This window comes from Meleagris gallopavo, chromosome 1 (assembly GCF_905368555.1).
Source record: "Meleagris gallopavo chromosome 1, MGAL_WU_HG_1.1, whole genome shotgun sequence".
Taxonomy (NCBI): Eukaryota; Metazoa; Chordata; class Aves; order Galliformes; family Phasianidae; genus Meleagris; species Meleagris gallopavo.
The window spans coordinates 149,910,672-149,929,161 of NC_139404.1; positions in this window are offsets into that span (position 1 = coordinate 149,910,672).

An 18,490-nucleotide genomic window follows, 5' to 3' on the forward strand; every position below is an offset into this window, starting at 1 on the left:
TGGCAGCCAAAAGAGAAAACAGAATTTCTCACTACTTTATCCTAATTCTTATCTAATTCTGTGAGAGAAAGAAAGTAAAAGAAGTGGCATATTACATGTTTTAAGAGAAAGGATCTCACATATAAATCATAAATGACTAGATATTCTTCACTAAAACTCATGACATATCAAGGGATAGGATTTAATATTACAAAGAGAACTGTTGTTATTTCAATATGTTCAATGCACTGTTTGATTTGGATGTCACTCAAAGATGTTAGGCTTTAGCATTCAGAAATAATAGGACTCCATAACCTGACTGTGCACTTAGTATTCCATTCTGTATTGTCCAACATTAAGTTAAACGTATCTATCCAATTAAGGAACAGTTTTCCCATAAGTTAGGTAGACCACTGTCTATAAAGCAAGTTATCTCTAAAGTGGAATCCCAAACAACATGTGGTTTCTTTTAACAGCGTAGTATAGGATTGATTCTTTAGACTAATGATGGGAAAATAAATAAATAAATAAATAAATTAAGTGCTGGGAAAGAAATCAACCTAAAGTTACTTTAAAAAAAAAAAAACCCTAAACACAAAGGCTTGTAAAAATATGTACTCAGTGCTGTAAGCAGAGGCTTACATTCATCTTGGATGTTGAGAGAAAATACTGTTAAGCATAGTCCAAGGATAGCCACATCTCAAAAGTATTCAGAAGAATTACTAAACTGCTTGAAATTATATAAACTGCCTGCAGTACGTTCAGATATGATTCTTAGCTGTTCTTTGGTGCCCTAAAGGCCAATTTTATCTTGGGCTACATCAAAATAAGGGTCCCAGGAGGGCAATGGAGGTGATTCTGCTCTCATGAGGTGTCTCGTCTTCAGATCTGGATGCAGTACTCAAGACAGAACAAGAAAAGGTGGGTCTGCTGGAGCTGCCCAGTGGAGGGCCACCCTCATACTTTAACCAGACAGGCTGCTTAGCACTACATAGTTCTTCACTCACTCTCCAGTCCCCATTAGGATGGTCAAAAAAACTGAAAAAAATTTAAAACTCATGGGTTGAGATATAGGCAGTTTAATAGGAAAGGAAGGAAAAATAATAAGAAAATATACAGAACAAGTGATGCACAATAAAATTGATCATCACCTGGTGACCAATGCCCAGCTAATCCCAGAGCAGTGGCATCCCTCCCACCAACTCCCCCCAGTTCTATTGATCAGCATAACACCATATGGTATGGGATATCCCTTTGACCAATTTGGGTCAACTGTCCTCATTCTGCTTCCTCCAGCACAAGAAGCTGAAAAGTTCTTGACTCTGTGCAGGCACTGTTCAGCAAGAACTGTAACATTGGTGCATTATTAACATTATTGTCATCCTAAATCTACAGCACAGCACCATGCTAGCTACAAGGAAGAAAATTAACTGTATCCCAACTGAAATCAGCTACTAGAATGATCAAAGGGCTGGTACCATTCTCCTATAAAGAGAAATTGGAAGTTGTTTAGATAGTTTTGAGTTATCCTAGAGACAAGAAGGCTCAGGGGAGACTTTATAGCAATCTACTAGTACTTAAAGGGGGCCTCTGGGAAAAATAGGGAGAAAATATCTATTAGAGAGGGACATGACAAGGTGTAACAGCTGTAAACTTAAAGTAGTTTTAAATTAGATATTAGAAAAAATTTCTTATGAGAGTGGTGAGGCACAGGAACAGTATGTCCAGAGAAGCTGTGGACACCTCATCTCTGGAAGCATTCAAAGCAGTTGGATGGGACCTTGCACAGCCTGATCTAATAGAAGGTATTCCTGCCCATGTGTAAGAGATTATTCTTTTGCACCATTGTCTCAAAGCTTGCTGAGGACACAGATGGACAAGTCCGGGCAATTCCAGGTCAAAGATGGTGAAATCTTGCCTGAAGATTGGCAGGCCAAGGGAAACAAAAGAAAGATAAGCTGCAGTTTAATGTCCAGGAAGCAGTCTTTTATGTGGGCTTTTCTCGAGGGAGATAGCCATCTCAGGGGGTACTGCATATGACTTTTATCCAAGCACCCAGGAATGCCACACTGGCAGAAGGAGGAGGATAAAAAAGGGACCAACAACCATAAGGACAGGTTTCTGACAACAGATTCCTCACTATGTGATGCCTGCATGTTGAAGAAGAAGAAGGTCCCTGACATCAGATTCCTCATGACAAGATGCCTGCCTGCTGTTGGATTCTCCTGGGCCTGCTACCAGAGACCTGCTGCTTCCTCCTGGACTTGCCCTGTCGCTGTACCTGCTTGCTACCTAAGGCCGGCCATGCTGTTGCTGCTCTACCCTGTGCATTTGCCTCAGATCATCAGAATGGTGTGCAACTGAACGCTGCTGGATCTTGGTGGCGACTATCCCCGTTTTACACAATTCTTTCTTCTTTCCTATCTTTTTTATCGCCCGCTTTCCCTTCCCCATCACCCTAATTAGTAATAGTCACCGGCCTCCCCTTCTCCATCTCTCTGATGAAGATTTATAATAAATCGGACAAACCAACATTTAAACCACTGTTTCTTAATCTCGTGTTGGGTATACATATATCAAAGAACCTCCTCTCCTTCTGATAAATTGGAGTGAGACACCATGGTACGGGGATTAGAACTAAATGATCTTTAAAGATCCTTTTTAACCCAAACCAGTTCATGATTCTATGATTCTAAAACATGGTAAAAGATACAGATACAGTTTTAAAGCCTGCCTTCCTTATCACGGAATCATAGTATCCTTAGAATTAGAAGGGGTCTCTGTAGGCCATCTAGTCCAACTCCCCTGCAATGAACAGGGACATCCAGAGCTAAATCAGGTTGCCCAGGGCTTTATCCAGTCTAGTCTTGAAAGTCTCCAGGGACAGGGCATCAATCACATCTCTGGGAAACCTGTTCCAGTGCCTTACTGCCATCACTGTAAAAGACCTTTTCCTTATATCCAACCTAAATCTACCCCCTTTGAGCTTGAAATCATTTCCCCTTATTCTATCATCACAGACCTTGCTAAAGAGTCTTTCCTCTTCTTTTCTGTCACCTCCCTTTAGATACCGAAAGGCCAATATCAGGTCACCTTGGAGCCTTCTCTTCTTCAGGCTGAACGCCCTCAGCTCTCTCAGCTTGTCCTCACAGAAGAATACATCCTTAGATGTATTCGTAATCACATTGTCATCTCCCAGCGTTCTGTCATCTACTCAAGATCATAGACTGCATACTGGCTATACACTGATTTTATGTTGACCAGGAAGCTTCTCTGGGTATTGACAGTGACAGAACTGTAACAGCCCAGTGAATGTTCAGGTTAAACAGAAATTTAATGTACTATGCATCTCCTGAGCAAAATCTTTCATTTTTCTTCCCTGTAGCATACGAATTTGTGACTTCTGAATAGCAACTCCACCTAAAATTTGCTCAAAGTGCACTACCATTATTGCACTGCTTTTTTTGTTCCTTTTTTTACTTTCCTGATAAGGAAAATTATGATGTAGAAGTATATTTGTGAACAGACTGACTTAGGTCTGTCTTAGATAATCAAGTGAAGGCATCCAGATACTTTTGATCAAACTATTGTGAAAGTGTAATAATAAGTGTAAAACTTATGATGTAGAAAATTAATTTGCAGCAGTATTCTTTCAGAAACTGCATACTTCATATTTCTTGTGAAATGGCTGTTTCATTGTTAATGGTTGTTGGACCTCCAAAACAATTAATATTAAAGAATTACAGCTTCCACAGACTTGTAACAAATGACTAGATTCCTTTGCAAGTGTGGAAAAAAAAGCCACTTCATTTTATGGTTTATTATTTAGATAGCATCTGCTCCTGATTTTCAGCAAACCTTCACTAGTTTTATGTGAGTGCCCAGAGCTATTCCCAATTTGCATCATTTATCAGTGAGAATAGAATCAGGTCAACTGAGTTCATTTACTACATGCTGTATCAGTTTCATCACTCTTTCTATAACCCAAAACAACTATTCATACCATAGTGTAGCTATTAACTATACAAAGAAGCACTTCCACCATATTCCCTTCAGGTCTGCAATATCTAGATAAATTACTATAATACAATCCAATAGCAAGTGAGCAGATAAAGCAGAGGAAGAGAGAGAAAGAAACAAAGAAAGAAAGAAAGGGTATCTCATTTGCTTCCTTGTAAGATTAATCAGATTCTCTAAACAGATTTTAAAAGTCAGTGATACATTTTTCATTCTCAGAGTAATGAAATTCTATCATACAGCTTGCAGGAAACATCACTCACGTCTGGCAAAAATGCAGCTAGCATAAAATAACTAATGTGAGATATTTAAAGTTAACTCTTATGCTCTTTATATAATCTATCTAGTCCAGCGAATAAGAAATCTGAACTTTAACAGGATAAATGCAGATTCCCATGTAAAAATTATACAGGAAAAAACAATGGAATGACCATGACTTGCATATAAAGCAGGTATCTAAAAATGAAAATTCTCTTCCCTTCAAATATAGGGGAAAAAAAGAGAAAGAAAGAAACAAACAAAAACTAACTACATTGAAGTCATCTGTCTGATGACTCTTTTTACAACCTAGTGATTCAACTTAATGAACACATTTATTGCAAACTCATTCTAATTGCAGCATGCCCAGGGAGCAGACATCCCGTTATTTAAAATGTTACAGTTGTGATGATGAATTGCCCCCATATTATTCTAGTAAATTTGCTTTATGCTGTTTTATTGCAGTTGAATCTCTTTTTACTGCTGTTATTATGGGGATTTTGCAGGCTTTCCATTTAGAAAAACTATTTTCAGCCATTTGTACACGAGATATTAAAAGGTAAAATGTACAAACTACAACTGTCACTTCAGTCCCTTCACTGCTAAATGAGATTCTTGACATGTAATAGAAACCAGTATCCACTGACAAATTAATTTGTGGTAAGAAGTACTTCATATTTGCAGATCAATTTAATTTTGTGGATTGTTTGCCTTCTTAAATTTCTCCTCACCGGTTTATGGTAAGTTTGAGCCATGAAATTTGGAGCTAGGCTCTCAACTGCTGTAAATTGACTTAGTTCTATGGAAGTCAATGGAAGAATATTGATTTACATGAGCTGAATTTCTTATCATTCTATATGTTTAGAAGACACTTCTATAGTGCTTCTTGACTAAAAACTAAATTACAGTCACTACAACTTTCCTACAATTCTTGCTAATAAGGCCTATATATCAGGTAAAATACTCTATCCCACTCTGACTACATCTACAGACTATTTATTTCTGTGAAATGTGTATCAGTAAAGGTCTTTTAAAATATGTAAGACAAACATAACATGACTATATCTTGTATTTTGTACATTGCTGGAATTCAGCATTCATTAAAATTCTTCCATACTTATCTTTCTGTGATTCTTTGTGGCATAGGAATACTCAAAGTCATAATATCTCAAACCTGATTACACTAATTACATCCTCTGGATTCTAAAGTATGACATGTTTACCACTTCTCACTCATAGCTGCCCCCTCCATATGTAGTTAAAACTGTTATCATATCATATGTCAAGACATTCCATAATTTCCTATTGCATACAGAAAACTGTCCCCACCTGCTTAGGAGATAAAATAAAATTAAACCAATCAATCAAAAAAACTAACAAAAAAAAACCCTCTTTTTTTTTCCTCTTTCCTTTTTTTATTTTTTCCTCATTCTCTTTACCTTACCATTTAGCAAGAAGAATCAAGCATATTCCAACCTTAAGATATGCAAAGTAATTAAGGAAAGCATGATTTATGAACAATCTTCTAGCCAGTACTGATACAGTATTTAAACAACATATTCTCAAAATAATAAGGGAGGACAGAGCAACAGCTGGAGTCAATTTACTGCTGGAATCACACTTCATTTTTTCCTCCCCTTCCCCTCCCTCTCTTTTCTCTCCTTTAATTTAATATTGATTAGAAATCAGCTGCTGACAAAGTTAAAAGTTAAGAGAGAGGATCCAGGATCAGTCCTACTTGACTCACAGTGAAGGAAATAATCCTGAGAAAGTTTCCAAGCATATCAAAAGCAAGACAGTAATCAAGAGTAATCAGTATTGACAAAGAGGAAATCATGCATAATCAAACTGGTGTCTTTCTGCAACAAAATGACTTGCTGAGTAGATGAGTGACTGTGATGAGATAAGACCAGCAAGCAGGTAAGCACTATGGAGAATTTTCTCACTTCTTCCCATCCTCCTCAGTAGTACGGGATTTGGAAAAGAGAATCATGAGGGCCATAGTGAGAAAACTTGTGGTAGAAATAAAAAAAAAAAAAAAAAAAAACAAGTCATACAAAAGCCATTGAATTCTATCAGCAAACCAATACTCATCCAGTTCTTGAGCAGCAGTTACTGCGGAAATGCTCTCCACCTCTCTCAAAGAGATATCACTGACCATGATGTTCTAGAACATTTCTTTGGTCATTTTGTGTCCTCTCCCCAGCCTCTCAAGCACTCCTAACCCATTCTGTAAAGGACAGATTAAGAAAAAGAAAGCTGTGACACTCTGCAAGCACTGCTCAACAATACCTCAAGCACTGATGTTTCATCAATACTGTCACTCACTGTAGTACCTTGTGTGCTTCTCTGAAGAAAATTAGCTTCATCTCAGCTAGCATCGCTACACTACGCTGGTTGTTGTTATTGTTGGCTTAAGCAAGGCTTTTGATACTTGGCCCCATCAAATCCTCATAGACAAATTGGAAAAACGTGCATTAGATGAATGGGAACTGAGATAGACTGAACATGGCCCAAACTGCTAGGCTCAAAGGACTATGATCAGCAGGTTTAGCTCCACTTGTACACTAGTCACTAGTGATGCATCCCAGGTGTCAGCACTGGATAAAACACTGTTTATCATCTTTATTAATGACCTGGATGACAAGATAGAGTATACCCTTAGCAAGACCACAGACAGTACAAAACTTTACATAGGGGCTGACAGCCCAAAAATGGAAGCAATGTCAATATAATATATCTGGAAATAGGTGTATTAAGCAGTCCTTTGATACAGTTTGACCTTATCCAACAGGCACAAAGTTTGCTCTTCAAGGGTAATTGTATTAAAACTCTAGAAATAAATAGTCTCTGGAAGAGATGTTTCCACATTCTGCACAAAACCTCAGATTTCATCAGAAAATGGAAAATCAACTCAAGGTTCCTCTTGTTTTGATGACAAAATTTTTTCAGGAGTTCCTCAAGTTTCTCCCCCCAAACACACAATTGCTGCAGTTCTTTATGGGTTGAAGGACACCAGGAAGATGCTTACAGCTGAAGTATGGCGCTGTATACAACAAGAGGATATTTCATTTGTTGTAAACCAAGAGGGAATTTGCCAGAGGGCCTTTAGGAAACATACAGAATCATAGAATCACGGAATGGCTTGTATTAGAAGGGGTCTTAAAGGTCACTTAGTACCTACCCCCCTAATAACAGGCAATAGGCACTAGGCACACCGCATACAAGTACTACAGCAAAATTTTTGGTCTGCTTTTATACCTACATGAATAAAACAAGTGCTCAACTAATACTCATTTTCTATCTTTAAGTTATTATACTTAGATATAATAAGATATTATAATATTTTATAATATTTTAAGCAAAAACAAGTGAGTTCTGTAGTTTCTTCTGGCCGTGCAATATTACAGGTGCAAGGGAGCCCTTTTGATACACATGTTGAAAAAGGCTGGCCAGATTTATAAGAAAAAAAGATTTTCTATTACCTGAAGATCATTAATATTTATTTAAAATACTAACATCAAATAATTTTTCAAAATATGCCTACAGCATATGCATATTGCTAAGAATGGTGCTAGCATTATACTGTTCACTAAACAGAGTAATTACTAAGTCCTGTAAAGAAAGAGATAACAAATTAGTCTACTTTTTCACAGGCAAGTTAAAGCCTGCACCAACAGTTTGGAAAATGACTCTGAATTATACCCATGGATAAGCAACATTTGCTGTTTTTTGATTCTCTTTAAATCATGTTGCTGTGGCTCTGCATAGGCTATGTTTTCTTAAAGAATAGGTTAATTGAAGAAAAATAGTTACACTTAAGGTTCTTTTAATAGCAGATTGGCTTCTAATTTTTCTTACTGTAATATCAAGTCTAAGTAATCCGAATCAAAAAAGCCAACAAAGTTTCGCTGACATTAAAAAAAAAAAGAGATCAGTGTGAAACTTGAAAAGTCTGATTTGCTTTACATATATATATATTTAATACTAGTAATTTAATTTAATAATAGAAAACTTTTATTATAGCATCTCAAAAGGAGTTCTTGGGCATCTGTGCTCAAAATTGATTGAAAAAGTGAAGTCAGTTTTGAGACGATGAAGAAAATTTCTTATAGAGTAAGTGGGAGAAACCAGAGCTTCATGCAAGATGAATAGGTGCATGAACACATGAAATTTGTACGAAGCTAGTCAGTAGGGAAGAGCTACTGATTGGTCCAAAAGATACAATATTTAATAGCACACCAATGTTTCATATCTACAAATAGCTCATTTACAATCTGAAAATGAAGTTCGGGGTAAATGATCTTGAGTTTGTCTGGATTTTTCTTTGTTGACATGCCCCAAGACAGTCAGACTTCTTCAGACACAATGAATGAAGGCAAAGCTGGAAGAAGATGCCCAGGCCGTTGCCTATTTTTGCATATTTCCTCTCCAAAGTGGGGGGAGAGAGAGAGAGAGAGAGAGAGAGAGAGAGAGAGAGAGGTGACTAGTTCCCCTTGTTCATCTCTCATTGAGTTTCAGGAATTCCACACACTAGTTATCTTTGCAGAAAGCAAAAACAAACAAACAAACAAAAAAAAAACTGAAAATCCCCGGAAAGATTGAGAGGTAGAAACAAGAGCAAGGGTAAATGAATAAAAAATTTGAGGTGGATAAGAAGGATAGAATATATTGTTCATGAAAATCAGACTATTTTAATCAAGAACACCTTAATTTTAATTTAAAAGTCAGCAATCCATGTTTACAGGTAGCATTTCTTTCAATCATTTGAATAAACTTTATAGTCTAAGTTCTCATTTTACTCTCTTATTTTTTAAAGTTAAATTGTGATCTTTAGTTTTAATAAACTTAATCTTTTATGACATGGCTGACTTCATGGAGTCATTCAAGATTGATATTGAGCTATCTGTTTCTACATAATTCCATCACTTTTACGATGCTTACATTGGAACACCACAAAAGCTGTTAACAGTCCTAAATCTGTAATGACTAAAGAAAGATGCTTCTTTTTTGATATCTTTTAGTCTTTTACTGAAAGATGGAGTCTGAAGCTAATTATAATGTATTGGCTGCAATAGAAACTGCAGAAAGGCATTTATCCTTGCAACACCTTTGTAAATATTAATGTCTGTTATCTGTAAAGAGTAAATTTCTATCATTTTTCAGAGAGCTAGAAGAAAAACATCTTTAGATCAAAAGCATCATGCTGTTTGTACTGTTGATCAATTAACAAAAACAGCTGAAACAAACTCCTAATATCAGCTACTTCAACTATTAACACTGTCATCTGCACAGTAATAGACTGTACTATTTGTAGCAGTTAAATAGAGAATGAGTCTTGATTAAGGTTTTAGTAATCTCCATTTCAGCCATTTATTTCCATTCATGTATACAACACAAGAAGCAGGATAAAAAAAAAGAGAGAAGACCATATTCAGCATCCTGGATTCTAGTGGCCTCAGGTATGTGTTTATTGATTAATATAATCTCTTCTACAGATAGAATAAGTATTTAAAAGCTGTAAAAATTGTAAAATTGTAAATTGTAAAAATTTTGTTCTATGGCTTGTGATCCTTCTTTCTATTTATCCATCAAAGGGATTCCACCAGTATTTACAAAGTCACTCTTTCTCTTTAGGAGAAAGCAAACAACAAACAAAAACAGAACAACAGCAACAACAGTGTTATTTTTTTTTTTGTTATTTTTTTTAATAATTTTCACTCAGTTCTTCGTCCTAGACTCAGAGCATTCTTTGTCAATTATATATAAAGTTCACAATGGAGACTGAGGACAATTTAAAATGCAATTTAGTGTCTCCAATTAATGAAAAATTTGGAGTTGATTAGCAAATTCCCACCATCTCTCTCTTCCTTTTTTTTTTTCCTTAAAGTTCTCTAAGAGGTTATCAATTTCCACTCTTCTCTATTGCCAGCATTTTTCTCTGCTGCAGTGACTATATTCCCATCTTTAATTATATAACTAATAGATATTTCTTATGGGTTAGCTGTAGAAGTTCAGATACAGTATAATAAGAAAATAGGAATGTTTTTACTACCTGTATTTGTAGAAGTGTATTTACAATTTTTAGAATTGGAATGGTATAAATGTAACAGAAAGGATTTGAAAACCTTTCAGAAATTCTTAGTTTGGAAATTATTATGCGCAACTGCTGTTGCTCTCATTTAGGCCATCAGAATATACTTAACATATATGTTAAAAAATGAGATCTGTATTTCCACTATGTTTACTCTGAAATTTAGAGATATAGATGTATACTCTAGAAATTTCTGGAAAGATCTGAGGGCTATAAGAGGCAAATGAAACTCAACCATTCATACTGTCAAATGCAGTTTTACAAATATTATAAGTAAGATGAAGAAATATATATTAATAGTTGCTAGTTTGATCATTTAATCCCTACATCTGGGATCAAAGTGCTCAACTCTACCAGGTTTTCTACCTCCACTGTCAAAGTCACTTCAAAAGAAAGTTGATGTGAAAAATGTGAATATAGGAATGTATAAATCTGTCTGCAGTAGGTTAAATCCAGTCAGTTGGTTTTCTATTATCCCATTCACAAGAATAACCCTTCTCTCAACTCCTAGCTGAATAGTCAGTTTTCAAAGTCAACACGATTCATGCAGAAAACAGCATGGATTAAACTGGAAACCCCTTACACAGTGCAACTAATGACTTGGCTATATTAATATAAGCAATCAACAGACTGTGAAACAAGCTACTTAAATCCCAGCTGTGATGGGTGGACTTCAGAGACTTTGGTAGCTGAGTTACGATAGGGTTCCAAAAATTCAGTGTTCATTTATACCTTATATGAATTATCCAAGTTTTCTGATTACATGAGAAAGCACTTTAAGTGCAATGAAAGCAGGCTCCATGAGCAGTAACACAGTCTTTTCTGTTAAGCCTACTAACATCTGCAGAAAATTTGAGCACTAACACTATTATAGATAATTAGGGCTAGGAAATGTAGCAGTAGCTAAAACTGAAAGTCAGGCTTTGAATTGTTATTATTTATTCATTCCATTAAAGTGACTCCAAAGAGTAGAAACTAGAACTCTGGGTATAGTACATTATGTAACTTGCAAACAATTAGAGAGATTTTTATAATTTGTATCAAGCTATTATTGGTCCCAAATGAGATTATATATTGGTCGGTGTTAGATGTTATGGCAAAAACTTCACCAAAAAAAGTAAACAAACAGAAGAAGTAAGAGGTAAGCTAATGCTGACATCCTAAAAATACGTATTCTAAATGTACAAATTAGTTTTATGATTGTTATTAATTAGTACTCAATCACAACAGAACAAGAGTTCCAGGTAGCACTTGCTTAGTCACACTTAATGCTACAGCAACCAGTGTTAATGTTTGCTCTTGTATTTCTACAGTAGAAATGCATGCTATTTATCCTAAAAAAGAATAAACTTCTTTTAGAAATAGTCCCAGGCTTACATGGAAGAAAATAAAGTCAGAACTTTCAAACAAACTTGAGCTTTTTCCCCCAAGTTGTTGAGCATCTAAGTGGATATTAAGGAAGAAAAAAAGCATTAACAGTAAAATCCCATATAGTTAATGAAAAGAGGAAGGCATTTGCTAGGGTGCCAGTTTCAGTCCTACATACAAGCCTTCTCTTTTCTGTAGCAAGTTAGATTATAAAGTAAAGGAAACCATACTGATTTTGTCCAATTACTGGCAGATCATCAATTAAACAAAACTTGGTTTTTATCATATTTGATAGCTGTACTTATACAGTATCATAATGATGCAAGTGTGAAATATTAATGATCAGTTTATTAAAAATTCATAAACTTTGCACATACAGAATTTTACTCAGTTTCAGGTGCAACTTTAATTGAGTAATTTTGCTATGAAATAACTTTTTCTAGAAGATTTTATTTACAAATATTAAAGATAGTCATCTTATTCCCTCAAAATACTGTTTCTTTAGAACCTTTGATTTGAGAGGGGATGGATTGTGAGTGTATGCCTTTAACACTATTGAAGGTGACTTAAATATGGCACTAATATAGTAGTAAGGGTTTAATTTTTGTTATCTTTTTTGACACTTTTCAAGTTCAGTGGACAGTGAACATCTCAAGATCTAAAGTTGCTTCCTTCATTATACATAAAATTTTATTTAAACTATAGATTTAAAAGGAAATCTAGAAAACTGTATTGCTGGTACATAAAATGATAGAAGTTCACACATCCTCCATAAAAGATAATTGGAGCCTTCTTTAGTTTGTGAAACAAATTCAGGGGCAAGAATACCATAGGGTATTCTTTTGAAATTTTAGTCCAAAAGATCTGATATTGTATACTTTCAATATTCCATAGCATTACATATAGGCAAATTTTACCTAGCTAGTTACAGTATAGATAGCATCTTTAAAAGCTGTTAGACATCCATCTAATTTCATTTTTTTTATTTTTATGTTTTCAGTCTTCTGACCTGATAGGGGTTCAAAATAGAAGGAATTTTGTGTAAAAATATCAGAATACGAAGTAATCATATAGGGTTCTACAAATCTAAAGGACAGTCCTATCCCACTGCTAGGTCATGTTGTGATTGTGATGTTGAATGTTGGCATTTTGTCACTGCAGAAACAGTTTATGTTTCTCCTTGATTAAGTCAGAATAGAAAATAGGATTAAAGGAAAACATTCTTTACAAAGATAGAGCTACAATTTGTTTGTTGTCAGAAGATTTACTTTTTCTTATGTTATCTGACCCACTCTATCTCAATCTAAATAAATACATACAATAATTGTTCTAACTTTCCTCTCTTACTAGACAACAAATTGTTTCGTTCTTGTTTGTCTGTTTTTGTTGCTGTTGTTTTTTTTCACCCATATCTAAATGATACTTTTTATGGTTGGAAAAGGTTTGATTTTAATTTTCCTACTGAAAAAAATAAACAGCAAGTCAGTTTTAATTCTATTTTCAATTGGATTTTGAAAGCTGAGAAATTTTCTTCTCTAATTTGATGAAAGTACTAGCTATGGAATAATATGGAACTTTCTCACACCTGCAAATAAGCATGCTATATCTGTGAACACAAGAAAAAAACTGACAAAATCAGATTTTGTAGCGTAATCTGAGAGGAAGGTGGTTCTTCATAATAAACATTTACTTTGCCTGTCAAATAAATATCAGAGTGACAGAAACTAACCTGTACTGAGATGTGGATATGCAGTAGATGTTAAAAAAAAAAAAAAAAAAAAAAACAGAATCTGTTTATCTGTTCTTCTATTAGTCTTCTGCCTGATTCCTGAAGAGATATAAGGAAAATTGATAGATATCATTAGAGACATCCATTTCTACTTTTTCTTCAAAATAAAACATGGGGAAAACGTGTGGATAGTATAGTATTCTACATGTCTCTAGAAGGAACACTATTTGTTTGGTTTTAATCATACTTCATCTACTAAATAGCTTGAATTCATATCTCCTTAATGTAAGTAAATGTATAATCAATGAATGTACAGATATCATAATTATGAAATATCATATTATGAAATATACCAGAGAGTGTGGCTAAACAGGTTATTACACCAAAAGAGAATAGATAGAATCTTTACCCATATCCTGGGCTCACTACAAAACTACAGAAGACAGATCTCCAGAAGAGATCCTTCTTTACTGGTAGTCAGCTCTTAAATGGGTCTAGGAGAGGTGGAGCCAGCTCCACCCCTTTCGGCAGCACAGGTGAATTGCCTTCACCTGTGCTCCCATGGCTGACTCATTACTTGCCTCATGTGACCTATCATAGGTTCAGGCTGTGAGTCAGCAGTTCCCATACAGTAGACAAGATATGCTAGTATAGAAAACCAAAGATTTTGATTGGAAGTGATAGGGATGCATATCACTATGAATCATATCTGATTCTAAAAATTAGCAAGTAGTTACAAGTTGCCAACTTGTACTTACAAGTAGGCTTTCAAAGAAAATCATTGTGTCTGTATTTGGACAGTAATGAAAGTTTAAGTAAGTACCAACAATGCTTTGCAATATTTATGATTCATAAAGAAAAATAACATTCTTATCCAAAAATCCTTGAAAGTTGGGCAAAAGTGGAAGCACCTATGTGTTAAGAATCAGAAATAAATTCTATTGTACTACTTTGTTTTTTCCTTTTTTCTTTCTTTATGTAGGCATTTCCCATTTAAAATGTAAGAAAACAGCTTATATGTTGGTAACTGAAATTATTAAATAATTCTATGCTGAATATGTTGTTTCCTTTCAATGTGAAAATTGTTGCATAACTGTTACAAGAAAGGGAAAACTTCACTGTTTAGCTTTGTCATAGTTTAGAGGTTTAAGGATTAAGATAGTAACCACACAGCTGAGAAATATCAAATGTTTTACTTCAAAATATGAAATAAATGCCCAATTTCTAAAAAGCTTGTTTATATATAATCTTGTTGAACTGGGTGCAGCGAGGAAAAGATTTTGAATGCCTATATATCAAAGGCTGGTTTGGTGATTTGTATTATTGTTACCCACAAAATGCATTCCTAACAAGTAGTTACAGGAGCTAAGAATTGTATTATCTGCAGGAAATTCAAAAAGGCTCTTACTATGTAGACATGAAATTTATCGACTACATTTCTACCTTCTCTATCTGTTAACGTATTATTTCTTTCTTTCCACAGGAGATTGCATTTTAAAAAGGTTTTCAGGTTGAGTTTAAGAGACAAGGATCATTTACTGCTTTTCATGTTTAGGAAGTACTGGAAAGGTAAATGCAGTGTTAACAACAGCACAGACTTTTAGAATAATTTCCTATGAGAGGGTGACTAAGAACTTTATTATTTGTGTTGTTTAGTTTAAATGTAAAGTGTAGTTTTTATTGTTTTGGTGCTACTTCATATCCTCTTTAAGTCAAGAGGATGAGTAAATGGATGATATTACTTGATCTTATTTTGTATTACATTTTAATAAATATCAAAAGAACATCTGAGCCTTCATTCAGATATTTTTGTCCTCAGAAGAAGCAATTGATCTTCAAAGTCTGTCTTCACATTTTTTGTCTTTGCAAATACCTCTTTTTCCCTCTAAATTCTTACACTGAAGTGGATCTTATTATGTCCCACATCCTCTCCTCACTGATTGTCAGGTGTCTTTGTTTCTGTGGCTTAGTTACACGCAAAGACACAGATGTGATGCTTTGAATACTATTTTTAACCTTAAATAAAAGATTTAATAGATACTTAATTTGCTATAAACAAGTAGGGATTTTGTTGATTTATTTTTATTTTTTTACTGTTGCAAGATTTAATTATGCTTTATTTTTGTTTAACATTATCAAGTGATAACGTTAGGTTCATCACTTGATGAAATACTCATAAGATAAGTAAGGCAAAGGGGTAAAAATACATCTGGAAGAGGACCACAAAAAGAATCTCTCTTTAAGCTAAAAAAAAAAACAGGATGTCATGTGCCTATTTCAAGTTCCTGGACACAGTATGCAGTCTGGGAAGCAAATGGTAGATCTCGCTGTAGATTTCCATTTTGTAATGCAAAATATTGGGGTCAGATTGTTTTCAGAGGTTAACACTGAAAGAACAAGAGAAAAGTGTCATAACTACAAAAAGGAAAGTTGCGATAGGCATATATATAAAAAAATAAGTAAATAAAAGTTAGAATGAAAATCACTAGAAGCAGGTTGTCCACAGATTTTCAGAAATGAACAAGACATGGCTTTCAGAAACATTATGCAGCTTTGATTTAGCTAGTCTTCAAGCAGGAGTTTGGTCTAGACTCTTTATGAAGGTTGACGTGCAGAATCAAACTCTATAACCACAAAGTAGTTATAAAGCAGTATTTATTTGTAAAATTCTAAAAGAACAGATTTTACAACTATCATTTTTAACTTGACATGCATTTTAAGAAAAAAATATGTGAATGTTATGTTAAGGAAAGCAATTATTTGTTGATAAATCATTAATTTTCCCATCAGAGTTCCTTTTTCATTAAATAAATTAAACTTCTTTCTTAATTATTTATCCCACATTGTGTAACAAGGTTGTCCAGTGCAGGTTCTTGTGGTTTTCTTGTTTGTTTGTTTGTTTGTTTGTTTGTTTGTTTGTTTTTAAGTGATGTTATTCACTTAAAAACACACAATTAATTTCACAGTTTTGTTCACAAATACATATTAAAATGATATCTAACCGATATACTTACACTCTTTAGCTCTCTTTCAACAGGCCTGAATTTCTTCTCTTTCACAAGAAGAAAGGAATGCAGAAGAATTTTAATAGGGAATAGATCACACTAATTTCATTAAAATTCAATCTCTGATCAATTGTAAAGAGAAGCAAGCAATTAAAATATAGATAAAACTGAATAAAATAAGATACTGGGAAGCAAATTAAAAATCAATTGAGAAAATGGATTCTCTGTGGAAAAACAAGCAAAAAACCCTACACTGATGAAGTTGAAACCACAGTTGATAAAAGTAAATATAAGAATCTTTTAAAAATTTATGTGTACAAACATCCTAATAATCCCAAACAGAAGAAAACCAGTACTAGTTAAACACAAAATGTTACTAAAATAAAAGAAAGAATAGGAAGAGGAAGAGAAAAGGCAAGTGTGGGAATGAATGGTTCTGTAAGTTCATATCCTTGCTGATTAAATATGCTCACCCAAATCATCCTGAGCAAGTTGAAAATACTGAAATTTCAAATTCCTACAACTTTCAATAGAGAAAATAATATTTTTCAGAAATTAAGTTTTGGTTGAATAAAACATAGCTGCAGTGCCCTACACTAAAATTTATGTTGATGTAGGTAATAAAGTATTCCTTCTGGAGATAAAATTATAATGCTAGAAGAAGTTTTGTGAGACTAGAAAAAATGATTTATCTACCGTCTATATGACACCAGGCAGAGCTTATGTTAGCAGATTTGTAAAAGCCACAAAAGGAGATATCAGTAATACTGCAGAATAGTTGATAGGGTAGGTTCTTATTTATTCATTATTTTGGAACATGCTCTCTCAGCTACCATATTTTATTTTTTCATTGTGAAAAATCCTATTGTGGGTTCCATTTGTGTAAGACTTTTCACCAGTCTTTTATTCTTTTGTACTTCTAGATTAGATTATTGCAATGGAAGGTGAAAGCACCAGGCAGATGCCACATGGCCAGGTTAGCATAGAACATTAACACATACACTGATTAAGCTAGAACAAGATGACATCACACTTTGATAAGATCATGGGCTGTTCCTGCTAGCCCATTAGGACTACAGAGCATGTCATGAGTGTAATTTGTGGCTCACATCCCCACTGAACTTTATAATGTGTTACATTAACTCATACAAGATCACTTCCCAGAATTTCTGTAGAAAGCATGTGTACCGAGTGTAGAGAAGAAGCACTTCTCTTAATGTCTGATGAAAATTGTACAGAGCACTGCATAGATGAAAGACATGATCTGTGACCGCTGTGAAGTTCTTATGAATTTTAATAAATGGCATGTGTGCTCTGAAGTATACGACACTTTTACTGGTAATTTGTCGGCTAGTTTTCAAAAGAAGAAATTATAGCTGGTACTTAGAGAAAGTGTAGAATTTAAATTTGTTGTTCAAAAAGAAAAACAAAAGCTTTATGAGGAAATCACATACAAAATTACAGCTCTAATTTTACGTGCTCATCAGGATGCCATTTTGGGGTGAGTAGCTTGGTTTACAAGTTAAATTGCATAATCTGGTAAAAAGTAGATAGAATAAAGGGCAATGCAAATGTGAAATTGGCAGAGGAGAGGGCAAAGTATGTACAGATCTGCTTCATAGATAGTCAGTTCCATAATCATTTAGAAAGACTGCATGATAATGTGTAAATATCTGTACAGAAATGCCACTGGAAATTTTGTCAATATACTCTGAAAATCAAAAGAGACAATAAGAGACCAAGTTTTACTTTAGCCTTTAAAAAGCTACTTATTGCATCAAATCAACATTTCATACAATTTAAAATGAACATCTAAGGCAGAGAGAAAGAAAACATTTTAATTTTCTGTGATATTTAGAGAATGCTAAACAGATTTCTGTTTTCTATAGAGGATCTAGAGTCTTACTGTATTTTCATCTGGGGCATATTTGTAGCAGTGCAAACTGGAATTACTATTTTTCAAGTGTTTCTATATCTGTCAGACAGGATTTCTGAAAAGTCTGTCACTTCATTATTTGTACACTGGAGAACTTGTAGACA